The 8,743-nt window shown below is 38.7% G+C and overlaps 1 protein-coding gene across 1 annotated transcript in view; it reads left to right on the top strand.

Moving 5' to 3' along the window:
* Positions 1-6,701: 6,701 nt before the first annotated feature.
* Positions 6,702-8,743, top strand: part of CERS3 (ceramide synthase 3) — a 44,027-nt gene continuing 41,985 nt past the window's right edge. Inside the window, exon 1 of the mRNA XM_075100685.1 lies at positions 6,702-6,773. The gene's annotated coding sequence lies outside the window, so the exon portion shown is untranslated. The remainder of the gene's footprint in view (positions 6,774-8,743) is intronic.

Here is an 8,743-nt window from a genome sequence, read left to right as displayed (position 1 = left end):
CTTTGAAAACAGCAAATTCAATTGCAATCAAACTGTTTAATTCTTATGGGCATGAAGTTGATTGTGTGCCCAGTTTGTTTTGGTGGTGATCATTGCCACGTTTCACTTCTCAGAAGGCCATTGCTTTAATTCTCACAATGTTTTAGTGGCAAAAATGGGTAAATGTGGTTTGTGTCTGGCAACTACGGACCTTAACGTGTTGATATTTTACCATGTATGAACTGTAGGATCTGAGATGGAGTAAAACTGATGTGAGTCGACTTTTTTTTTCATTGCACACAAAGTGAGTGTGAGGAGTGAAGGTAGCTAGCTAGTAGTTCTGTGGCTATATTCAAAAAGTCTAGTGCAAAGAAAACACCTTGTAAAAGAATTTGTGTTTTAATCCATTGGTGAGTGTGTAAGGTGGGGTGGTTGGGGTTTGTTTGTGGGTTTTGGGTGGGTGTTTTTGGCTTGAGTTTTTGCTATCTAAAATTTTTAGGCAGAGCTGTTATTTCATTTGCTAGAGCAAATGAACTCAGCTGCAGAGCCTGTTACCAATGTTAAATTAGAACTTAGGAAGTAGGTCAGTTATTACGAGGAGGTTGACGTGCCTTACATTTGGATATTGATATCTAACAACTTCTTCTGTGTCTTGCTTTGAAATAATACAAGTCAGGTGGCCTGTCTGGAGACTGTTTTCTGTCTGAGGTCTTACCCTGAAATGTCCACAGTCTCCATTTATGTCTGTGCAGTTGTTTTGAGGAGCTTACCTTCAACATCAATAGAATAAATTATGCTTTACTGAGGTAAGCAGTTAGCACTAAAGTTGCTACAGGAGGTGCTTTTTAAAATTAATATTTTTGCACTTGAATATTTGTAGAGCTTGATTGTAGTTACAGCTGAATCCAGGTGGTTTCGTGTTTGTGGTTCTTCAAACTGGATTTCCCTCAATATTTTTATGACTGCTTTCCATTTGAGATTTAAGACTTGTAATACGAGTTTTAATCCTGTAATACAAGAATAAAAACCACCCTTGAGAATTTCTATACTTGTAAAGCTGGGAATAAGGAGCCTTGGCTGTTCCCTGGTGTATCACTGCAGGAGCAGCATTGTTTGTACTTCCAAAGTCAGTCTGGGATGGTGTCTGAAGTCAGTATCAAGTATTTATCGCAGCCTTTCAGTGTCAGAAGGAGTGAAAATACTATGGTTGTTAAAATTTTACTTCTGTGTTTTCCCTTAAAGAGTTGTCCCAATGAATTTGTAAATCCATGTATTTTGTACAACTCTTTTAAGCTACCTGGTTCACTCTGTAATCTTGTTAGAAGCCAATTGCATGTGTCAGAAGGGGTGATAGACAGTCTTTTACTATCACTAGCTCAACAGCAGGCATGGACCTGGGCTTGGCTGAGAAACATCTCATGGATTTAAGCTTTCCCAAGTTGTTGGTTTTTTTTAATGCTGTAAAAATGAGTTTATAGCTGATAACCGTCAGAGACACTCTTTAATAGATAAGCTGGCTTGTTGCTGGTTTACATATAGCAGGGAAGGAAGGAATACAACAATATGTTTTGTGGTAAAAAGCTTGCATGGAGAATTACAATATCCTTAGGTGTTTCTGGTTCCTACTTACCTGTGCTGCAAAACATGAGTTTTGTCAGTCAGCAGTGTCCTTTCACAGGGAAGATTTTAATAAAATTGCGAAATGTTCAAAAAAGCAGCACGGCTGAATGTTGGCTTCCTTAAAAGGTTGTGGGGAAAGTTTTCACGTATGTATCCTGAAACTACGTCAGGAGTTCTGCCTGCTAATTGTAGCTGTCCGAGATTCTGTCCCATCTCACCCTGGTGCGTGAGAGTTGAAACGTGGAAGATCATCTGTGGAACTTCAAAGAGCTTCCAAGAGTCCTTAGCTACTTTGAAGGAAGCAGTAGCTACATCGACTTCAAAATCTTATCCATTGTTTTCTATTCTGCAAAACAGCATGTACTGATCAAGTAAGATTTGTTGTCAAATGACAAAATCCTGTGTGCTTTTTCCTACACCCACAATGTTCATCCTTTGCTAGCTTTATCTTCAAATGTAGTCTTTTGGAGTTCATCAGCTCTTAGAGTAACTTTGTTACTACAGACCTTTTATAGCTATTTCATGTAGGGATTTAACTGAAACAGAAATGAATGTTTTCTGGAAACTCACCTCCAGTACTTGGCTTCCTTGACAGTATTTATATTCCTGAAGAAAGTGTATGGAATGATGTTCTCTTTCTGCTGACACCACGGCAGCTGCTGTGAGAATTAGGTGAAGATCCATTATACAGCAAATGTAGAACTTGACCAATTTTTTTTAATCTTTTATCCCCTCAAGGGAGAATCTAGAACTTGGTCATCTTCAGCAGAACATTAGTCCCTCTGAGTGTTTCTTCCCCTGAGCTAAAAATATTGACCAGTGTGATGCCAGTGATTTGTGTAATTTTCCATTATGAACTGATGCAGAGGGGGGTATTGCTGGCTGTGAAGCATCTGTGGATGGATAAGGATTGATGCTCTAAGAGTCTTCGAGTAATGTAATCAAACATTTGCAGCGTTGTCATAGGTGCAGGTGTTACAGATTGTTGAGGTTTATTTCCATATGGTTGTTAAACCAGTGGTTCCAGCTCCAAGGATCAACAAAGCACCTTTTTTTTTAATCCTGTATTATTTGGACTGTTGGAAATTAATTAAAAACTCTCGAAATGAATTGGACTAATTGTTAAATCTATAGTGTTGCGGCCAGAAGATTTTGTTTGCCTGCTGCATCTTAAGAGAGTAATGGCACATGGGAGTATTATAGTGGAGGAGCAGCTCTGTGTTTGGAGTGGAAAGGGTGAACTATAGAAGTTAGTCCTCAGGTACAGTGGTTCTTGCTGAGATTTTGTGTAGCACGCAAATTTTAGCACACTAATTACTATAAATGTGAGCAACTGAAGTTACTTTTCTTGCTAAATGTACTTTTTCAAGGGTATTAAAACATACTTAGTGAAAGTACCAGATAGATCTGCAGTTACATTTCAGTTGCTCTAGTGTTTCTGGTTACTAGAAAGGTGAAAATTAACAAGTATAGGCAAGGTGATGCTAAATCAAGGGAAAAGAAAAAAGTCTTCTCACCAAGGATAATTTAAAGACAAAACAGACTAGGGTTTGCATAAAGAATGCTGACCAAACTGCAGCCAGATGAATTCTTCACTAAATGACACGTACATCTCTGTGCCTCTGGATGTAAGACGATTCTTAATTGCTGTCCTGGAGGCTTATTGATACACCGTATGCTCAGTATTTAAATGAAATACAGCCAAGAGTTTGTAACAACTTGAAAGAGATAGTGTGATTGTGGTATTTATATCCCTCAATTGTTAAGTGTGCGAGGGAAATCGGTTGGAAAGCAGCCCCCAGGTAATGCTCATGTCTTTCCTGGAGCCTTCTTCCTAAGGCGTATTTGAAGGCCATTGATAGTCCTGTTCTCCACACTTGAGTGAAGTGATGGTGGCTTGGGTCAGTGGTAGAGTGTGTTAGTGTTCCTCCATTTCTCTGCTGTCTTTATCCTTCCCGTATTACTACTGACATCCCCTTTTTATCCAGTCATCTTCAGTCTTGTTATTAAGGCCCAGATTCTCAAAGTATTGAGTTTTCTAATTATCATTAAAATTAATAGGAACCACATTCTGTAACAATAATTTAATAATACTTAAGCGCTTTGAAAACTTCAGCCTGTATGTTCAAATTGTGTGTATCCCTGATTTAGTCCTGCAATGGCATTCATGCATGATAAGTATTCATTACCTCAGCGCTTGCTCTGTTCAAAATCAGATATCTAGTCTTCAATTATGACAGATGGCATTATTAATTAGAAATGGACCTCTCCTTACCTGTAAAACCCTGTATGGATTGTGAATCAGGTCATACCTCCTAGTAAGAAGATCTTGAGAATGAAGATTTTCAGGAGATTGTGAATGGACTTCATCCCTTTTATGTAGGGGAAGGCTGGTATATTAGGAGAAGATACGAATTCATGTGAAGAGGAGGAGCTTAGCTGTTAAACTACAGATTGCAAGATTGAGTTATAATATTGATGTCCTTGAACATGTGACTTGGAACGATTTAATTTTCAGATACTTGTTGATTCTTGACGGGCAGAAAGTATAGAAATATCAAGGGTCTTTTACCTTAATCTTGAAGGAATGCCAGGTGGCAAGCAGATGGGTTTCACTGGTGGCGAACAGAGAATTCAGAGTCCAAATTATTGTTATTATTATTAGATCAAATTGATTCCGACTTTTTCTCTGAGTATATGTATGGCTGAGATTTAATTAACTACCATTGAGATAATCAGTTAGCAAAAATGACTAGCTGTGAGTAGGCAATATATTCAGAACATCTATCTGAGCTCCCCAGATGAATTCTAATTATTTTAATTTTTTGTATAAAGGAAAGCAAAAGAAACCCTTAGTTGTTTTTTTTTGTTGGTTTTTTTTTGGTGTAGTTGGTTGGTATGATGGTACCTGCAGGTGCCATCATACACCACAGCTCCAGCTCTAGAAGTTTAAGATGTAACACAGTCTCAAAGATATGCTGGGGTGATTTCAAAGTTAACTAATACTATAATATTTCCCATGTAACTGCTTAGAAGCTCAGGTGAAAGCTCACATCCAATGTGTGGATTCAATGTAATTTCATATATGTATTTAACTGGCTGGAAAACAGGAAGAAGTTAACTTTTCTTGTTTTCCTGTAATTATTTTAATGAAAATTTCCAGTGGTATGTAAGTTATGTATAAAATAATTATTTGGGTCAAATACATGCCTCCATTATCTAGTTATATTTAATTGTCATGTGACTGAGTAGGTGTTATGCTGCAAGTAAGGAGCAGTAACACTTAATATTTTTTTCCTCAGTGAAATGCACAGGCTAAGGTGTTTTTTTGTTTGGTTTTCTCTTTTGCAGCATTCAAATTTAAGATACCTAAAGGATAAGTACTATGAAAATGCAGCGATAATTGGAAGGTCAGTGGGCAGCTTTGATCAAGAGGGTATGGTTAGCTTGTTATTTACCATGCAATATCTTTAATCTTGTAATAGAGTCCTACGTAGGTGGTGTGTGCTACCAAACAAGTGCTCCTCAAAAAGTGTGTGAAAATAGTTGTTCCTATTTCAGTTGTAGCAGCCCCACATTTGCTTCAGTCAAACGAATGTGGGTTTTGCAATTTAATGTAACAGCGAAGAAATCGTGGATTGAGGCATAAGAGGTGTTTCTGCCAATTACCCATTACATTACTGGCACAGCATTAGCCAAGCGATAGATGAATCGGCTTGCTCTAGGCTTCCCTAATTGGCAGAGTGTTCCTAAATGTTCTGCTTGGTTCATAGTAGTGGTTCAGATGTGGGAAAGTATGGAGATAACTTAAAGCAACAGCAAAGCCATAATACTACCTTTCTGAAATAATCCTTCATGTTTAATATTTCTCTGGTGCATCAGTTTATTGAATACCGCTCCCAGTTTTATGGAAGGACTGAAGACTTGAAATAGCTGCAGAACAGAACACCTCAAAAAAAAAAAAAAAGCTGTATGAAGAAAACCAAACTTTTCTATGGGGGGAAATACATAACAGGATCCAAATATTGCCTGCATCCCAGCTTTTACTGCAATTTTATGGCGTATGATGAAAGCTTCGGTATACTCAAAAGGAGTTACGGAAATTAAGGCTAGGGGAGAACCTCTCCAGGGTTATTTACATAGGCACCATCTATGATTTAGGAAGCTTGTGAGCCCCAGACAGCTGAAGGCTGGGGGGTATCATCAGTTACTACTTTGTTTATTCTGTTCTTGTACTCTTCTGTAGCCATCTGCAGTTACCTTCCTTCAGAGAGACAGTGCGCTGGGCGAGGTGAAACTTCGGTTCAACTTTGACATGTCTGTTCCTAGTTCGTGGGTTGCTGTTTGCTGACTGCAAGCAGGAAGAAAAGCCTAATAAGAGGCTCTGTGCTCCTGGCTTGTCAGTGAGGTTCTCTCCTTCCTTTTGAACAACATTAAGGTGTCCTGCCCACCAGAATGCTAAGTAATGCAAACACTTCTGAATGCTGTTACTTATTATTTGAAACTCGGGAGAGCTGGTGAGGAATGACTGTCAGCCTAGTCATGGAGTTTAAAAGAAAAATTTAAAAGTCAGATGGGATTAAGTAGAATTTACATGTTTGTATGCTATCTCTAACCAAACATACACACTGTATGTTTGCCTCTGCTTCAGGAATTTCAAAAATTCCACTTTATATCTTCTAAGGAACTGGGAATACTTTCTGTAAAACATTTAGTTGATTGAGGCTGGCCAAGAGGAGCAGAAACCTTTCTCTACTTCATCTAATAATGCGTCTAAAAACGTCAGTGTGAAGTGATGCATCTGGGCTTTCCTTTTCTGCACAATCAGCAGGCGCAGCATCCTCCTGTGCATATACAGAGCAATATAAGGTGAGACGAATTCTCATCGTGCAACAAAATACCACGTGACTTCAAACATTTCTTCATCTACTATGTTGAAACAGGCGCAAGGGAAGGTGCTCGGCATTACTGCTCCCGAGTTTCACTGAGTAGATACGTATGACATCAGGATTGCCTTCAGTCAGAAATCTTGAAGTGCAGCTTTGCTGGGTGGGTCTCTGAAGAATTTGAAAGAGTTCTGTAGATAGGGCGTGTTTACCTTTGTCAAAGTAGTGAGCGTAATGCCTCTTCCCTGCTAATGTGCTTACGCTCCCTTTGACTGCAACATCATAAAGGTAAGAATTTCTTTTTCTTTCCTTTTTTTCTGGGTTGGATTTTTTTCTTTCCCCTCCCTACACCAGATTATGGTCAGAATCAATAGCATGTGCTGGTCTCTAACACTGTCTGTTTTATGAGGGAAAATTAGAGTAACTCTTATGATAGTCTTCGGATAAAGAGTGGAATAGGTGTTAATGAGATTTTATGTTGCCACTAAGTATTCCAACCTTGGGGAACTGCTTTTTACTTTAGAGAAAAATAGTACAGGTTACAGTGGTAGTTTGGGTTTTCTACTTCTTGTATCATTATTCTGTTAAGTGCTTGTAAAAGTGCTTCTTTCTGAACTGGAAGGGAGAAAAATTTATTAACAGGAAAAATAATGTTAGCTAATGATGTAAATATAATTGCATAAAAACCCCTTGAATTTAAGTTGCGTGAAAAAGCGAGTTCTAATTTTGTTTTGTAAAATGCTAAGAAAAAGATGTTCTGCAAGAAATTCAGTTTAACAGAGTTTTTTGTAAGACTTACCCGTTGAAGATCTGAAGAAGCTAGTGCTATAAATAACACATTTAAACAAGCTGCCAGAAAGGGTGTTCTCATGGGAATGCCGTGGCATTCAGGTGGAAGAACCCCATTCGTTTCTTTCCTCTTTACTTTTTGTAACATATACCTGTTTTTAGCTAGCTTCCTAGCTTGGGTCAAATCTTCAGCTGGGGCGCCGCTGTTGGTGAAGAGGCTGTGCTGGTACACATTTAGCTGAAGATCTCGCCCTTGCACTTGTTAGGACATGGAAAGGATGCCAAAGAGTGACTGAAGTAATGAAATACAACTTACGTTCCGGCTCCTCCTCTAGTTGGCTTTGTGGGTGGGGAACGTCTGGGCAGGTTAAACTGCAAAGGAGGGGGGAACCAACAGGAGGAGAACTGAGAACAGCAGAGCACGACAGACTTGGTTTGATTGCTGGTTGAGGGTGGTGTGAAGATCATTAAAGTCAGTGTACAAGCGTGAGCCACGATGTGTGCGTGATACTGAAGACCCTGTTTCATGAAGCTGCAAGCGGGACAGTTTTCTAGAGCACAAATGCACCGGCCCTGGCCCTTTCCCTACCTCCCAAGGGCTTACTTAAAACCTTGAGTCATCCACTGTGCAGGTGGAGATGCCAGCAACCTTTGCCTCAGCACCCTCAGGTCCTCTCTCCAGTTCCTTACTATTCTGCTGTCTTCACATGTTCTGTGGTACTGTTGTACTTCTGACATGCTTTTCCCTTCATCTTAAATAAGTGACCAAGAAGGTTCATGACTCTGGTTAAATCTCCGTTATATAACTTAGCATTTTAAGTTAGACTTCAGGTTTTTTATTTCAAATAAAATTTTGGTAAGCTAAGAAAAAATTTTTACCTTTTAGTCATAATTTGAAGAAAAGTGTCATACTTCAGAAGTTCTTTCCTTACATTATGACAGGTGTTACTAACAAGTCCTTGAAGCAACTGGTGTTGGCCCTCTAGGTTTGTTCAAACTTTTTGTGCATCTATTGAGAATCTGTAGTTTGGAGAGGGCTTTTTTTTTTTAAAAGAACTATTTTTTATCTCAGAATTATTGCGGATATTTGAATTATTTCATAACTCTTTAGCCAACTCTATCAATGTTGTGGATTTTTAAAGCTTAAAAGCAGACGTAGTTTGCACTGTAACTGTACAGTGTAAGAACTGTATTTCACTTTCCTCAGCTGCCTGTGATCAGCTAAAACCATTTTAGCTGCTCAAAAATTGCTTACCTTTAAGTAGAGAGAACACGGTAACTTTCACCCAGAAAATGAATTATTTCAAACAGGTCTGGTTCTTTTTTATTCCCCCCAGAGAACAGGGAAAGACATAAAACTCACTTGCCACCTTAATTGAGATTTATTCAAAGTGCCATTTTAGCCTGCTGCAATATAGTAACTGAGTTACAAGGTAATGTGATAGAATAGTAAAAGAAGTAAAATACAC

This window comes from Phalacrocorax aristotelis, chromosome 7, assembly GCF_949628215.1.
Source record: "Phalacrocorax aristotelis chromosome 7, bGulAri2.1, whole genome shotgun sequence".
In the NCBI taxonomy this organism is placed as follows: Eukaryota; Metazoa; Chordata; class Aves; order Suliformes; family Phalacrocoracidae; genus Phalacrocorax; species Phalacrocorax aristotelis.
This window is presented reverse-complemented; position numbering and strand designations above follow the sequence as displayed.